At 38.0% G+C, this 4,622-nt stretch overlaps 1 pseudogene; it reads right to left on the bottom strand.

The window, feature by feature from the left end:
* Positions 1–694: 694 nt before the first annotated feature.
* LOC100300383 (bcl-2-like protein 1) lies at positions 695–1,449 on the bottom strand (annotated as a pseudogene).
* Positions 1,450–4,622: the final 3,173 nt, after the last annotated feature.

The raw sequence follows: 4,622 nt of genomic DNA on the forward strand, positions 1-4,622 counted from the left end.
ACCCAATACTATGAGTAATACTTTGGAACCATCTTCGAGGGTCTAGCCCAGATAATTGATCAGCTCGCTGTTCAGCTAAAGTTTCCAAATTATTGGAAGAGGGCAGACTTTTAGAGAAGGTTTCAAAGATTTCTTTTTGTAATAATTGTGCATTTAGGGAAGCATTGTCATGTATGTCTTGCAAATGAAATTTAATTTGCTCCCAGTTGTAGGCACTATAGTTGAACTGAACAGGGGTGATACAAAATTGAGTAGAATTCCAATCACATTATTTGTTTTTGTAAATCTATTAATTGATCTCCGACCCATTTGACAGCTGTTTTTAGTTCCTGTATTTCATCCTGAATTTCCTCATCTATCTGAGCCTGAGTGGCCCACATAGTATGGGCATCTTTGGTCTAATTTTGAATAAAGTTTTGTGTTTGAAATGAGGTTTGCGAGGCCTGCGACAGCAGCAGTAGTGTAAATGGCTATTAATCTCAAAATGTCAAGAATTAACCATCCAATGAATTGTTTAGATCACCGGAGTAATTTAGTGAGTTGTTGGGAGACAAGTCCTGCCATGGGACCCTCTTTCTAGGGGTTCATATTTCAAAGAAACAGAGGAATTAAAACAAGTATACAATTTGTAATCTATATAAGTCACAAAACGTTGAGTCTTATTAAATTGTAAGTTCTCTATAGCTATAACAGAAGGAAGAGGAACATAAGCTTGTATAAAATATGAATGACTATAACGAAAGGAATAGTTACTATGAGCTGAAGAGCAAGCCCTGCAGAACCACACCAGCCACAGTCGTGTCGTCAGGGACCAGCAGTTGAAACGCTCTTGGCCCTTCTGGCTCTCGTTTGTTGTATTGCTTTCGTAGAGTTCCACAAAAGTGTCCCACCCGCCGTTCTCTTGGATCCAAGGCTTGAGGTGGTTATTTAGGTAAGTGGCCGTTGAAGTTGTGACCTGACTCACCAATACGTGTATCTCCTTGTCTATGCTTTTCATGCATAGTGTCCCACTGAAGGAGAAAAAGGCCACAACGTGACCCCATTTCACCCTGTCCCGGAAGAGTTCATTTATTACCTGTTCAAAGCTCTGACATGCTGTCCCTGGGGTGATGCGGAGCTGGGACATCAGGTCGCTGAATGTCTGTTGGTACCTCAGTTTAAACTCATTGCTTGCCTCCCTCAGGGCTTGCTTTACTGTTGTCATGGGGATCATTTTCCGGGCATCCAAGCTTCTGCTGTGGCCAGTGGCTCCATTCACTGTGGGGCTATCTGCCAGGTGCCAGGATGGGTTGCCACTGATCCACTGGGGGTTTCCATATCTGACTCTCTCCCTTCTGGGGTCTCAGTTCTGTGTTCTTTCACACCACTAAACTGACTCCAGCTGTATCCTTTCTGGGAAAGCTTGTAAGAGAGAAAGTCAACCACTAGTTCCCGATTGCTCTGAGACATTTTTATAATAAGGATGGGTTCCACCAGTCTATTGTCTAAAATACCTGTAGTAAAAAAGGTGGTTAGGTATATAGGTCCAATAAGTATGATTAATTAATTCAGCTTGAGCGGCGGGGGGGTGTGGGGGGGTTGGGGGGGTTGGGGGGGTCAGGGGGTGGGTGGGAAGCAAAAGCAAGCAAAGCAAGCATAGCAACAAAAATATTTTCCGGATTCCAAGGCATTCTCTGTTGTGAAACCAGATTTTTAGCTTGATTAGTTAGGGTTTTTGTTTATCCCTAGGTAAGGAGATCATAAGGTCGATGACGTTGAGGGCGGTGTTTCTTAGAGATTTTTAGAGTCACCATGGTTTGTATTGGAATTTTTTCTTCCCTGGAATTTTGTCGTTTCTTTTTTATTTTGAACACCAGAGGCTCTCCTGGGGTGGATCTTCTGAAGATGGAGTCAACTGATTCTTGTTGGATTTATCTGGAGAAATACAAGCATACCCTTTTCCCTGTAAGATTAATTTCCCAGATTTCCATTGTTTAGTTAGCCTATCTTGATACCAAATGGGCAGAGAAAGAGAAGTGTCTTTCAATTCCTAGAAATGTTTTTCTGCTTATGTCAAGATAACTGTTTGTGGTAAGTTTTAAAAAATTTAAAATAAATAAAGCTGTATTAACAATAGTTATAGGATTAAAGAATATCTTGCTACATAAAACTCAACAATATTACGTCATAAGGAAGGATGCCATTCTTCCTTTTTTTTAAAATCAGTGGTTGGTTCTTCAGCAGATGGTTGGGATTCTGGTGTGCTTATGAGAGGAGGTGAGCTGAATGTCCTTCTACTGCACCATTTTGTCTCTTTCTTCAAAACTTAGCTCTTTTAATAGAGAAGAGTAATTTTAAGTAATCAAAGACTGCAAGTAATAAATTCTTCCTTCCTCCACTCTACTTTAGTTGTGTCTGTTGGTCTGACGCCTTCTGAGAAGTGAACCCAGTTTTCAGGTGGTGGCAGTGCTTTACCCTTGATGGTTCCTCTTCAGAGAGAATGGCGTTACTCTTTTACTAATGGGTAAAATAAGGGCAGAGAGTTAAATCAGACTCCTTTTGTTACCTTAGTCTTTCTAACTTTAAAACTTGTACTCTTTAATCATAATGCAATATTTTTTAGCTATACTTCCAAAGTTTCTTAGAAAAATGCAGTGAAAAACATTGTATTAAGAGCCAAGAGACACTGTATTTTCATACACACTTACACAAAATTTATTCTCTGAATCTGGGCAAGTAGTTTCAACTTTCTGGCTCTCAGTTTTCTCAACTTTAAAAATGAAGGGTTAATCTTGACTTTTAAAATCTTTACTTGAGTAATAATTTTAGGACTATCTAAAAATACAGAGAGAAATATAATTTGGAATTTCAAGGTAGGAGGGGATTTCTGCGTAGTTCTTGGAGCTCAATCTGTAATAGTGGAGCTAGTAGTGGCAGTGCCAAGTGAGAATGAATTAAGTCGGCTGTTTCAGATCTCTCATTTTCTATCTTTAATGTTAATCACCAGATGTAGCTTTCCAAACACCGATTTCTGAATACACAGGTTATGTGACTCATGGAGTAGCTCCAATAAGACTTGAGAGGGTCAAGGATGAAACGACAATAAATGGAAACCAGACATTGGGTTTTAATGTGGGAGCTGCGTGTGGATATATGTGCAGGAAATCTGCTGCTCCAAGTATGCTACAGGGTTATTATATACTTGATGCTTCGTTAAATGGTGAACATCAAGAGTTACTATCCAATTAAACTTACCTATGTAACATCATTTATGATTGTTTCATTATTTTGTGCCAATCATCTTCACAGACAATGCTTTGCCCATCAGCCCATTTATATTATTTTATGTTCCAAACGCTCCAATTTTCTGAAAGGAGGAACATATTGCCATATGAAAAGATAATGGATCTGTACATCTGCTGAGTATTCTTATTCTCACAGAACAACTTCATATGTACAACAAAAATAATTCAACATGAGTTCTATGATTTTTTTCTGTAGCTCCCCTTAGCTGCTATCTTTCTTTAAAACTATATTATATAAATATCTAGGATTGAACAAAGCAATTTTTAACAGACATTTACTGCAATTTCATAAACCTTTGTAAAACACCTAAAATTTGCCTGGATTGGTGGTAGGTTTTGGAGGGGATAATAGTGTATTGCATAAATGGGCTCTGCTAGAAATATAGGTACATGTTAAAATAGTGAGTCTGCATATATAAACATTTTTTCCTAAAAGTTTTTTAATGATACTATATACACCATAGTCTCTTTTTTCCTTATGTATTAATTTTCTGGATAGATGGATTAAATAAATTTAATAAGTTTCTTAGCTGTAAGAATTTTTCCTTTAAAGTTATGAGAAGCCTAGACAGCATACTAAAAAGCAGAGACATTACTTTACCAACAAAGGTCAGTCTAGTCAAAGCTATGGTTTTTCCAGTAGTCATGTATGGATGTGAGAGTTGGATGATAAAGAAAGTTGAGTGCCAAAGAATTGATGCTTTTGAATTGTGGTGTTGGAGAAGACTCTTGAAAGTTCCTTGGACTGCAAGAAGATCCAACCAGTCAATCCTAAAGGAAATCAGTCCTGAATACGCATCGGAAGGACTGATGTTGAAGCTGAAACTCCAATACTTTGGCCACCTGATGCAAAGAACTGACTCACTTTCCAAGACCCCGATGCTGGGAAAGATTGAAGGCAGGAGAAGAAGGGGATGACAGAAGATGAGATGGTTGGATGGCATCACCAACTCAATGGACATGAGTTTGAGCAAGCTCCAGGAGTTGGTGTTGGACAGGGAGGCCTGGCATGCTGCAGTCCATGGGGTTGCAAAGAGTTGGACATGACTGAGAAACTGAACTAAACTACATTATTAATCTTTAAGATGACTTTTAATATGTACTATTTGCCAAACTTGTTTACCCTTTGAACTTTTTTTCTTTTATACTAAACATAAGTCATTGAATATTCTATTAACTGGATTTTGTATAATGGTATATAAACAAATTTATTTTCACTATCCATATTCAAAGTCTAAATTACTGTAAAGAAGGATTATTCAAGAAGATTCATAGGGAAAATGAAATTAGCCAAGATTGGATTTTCAGGTTGTTCGAGATTTATATTCATTCTTTTTA

This window comes from Bos taurus, chromosome 2, assembly GCF_002263795.3.
Source record: "Bos taurus isolate L1 Dominette 01449 registration number 42190680 breed Hereford chromosome 2, ARS-UCD2.0, whole genome shotgun sequence".
In the NCBI taxonomy this organism is placed as follows: Eukaryota; Metazoa; Chordata; class Mammalia; order Artiodactyla; family Bovidae; genus Bos; species Bos taurus.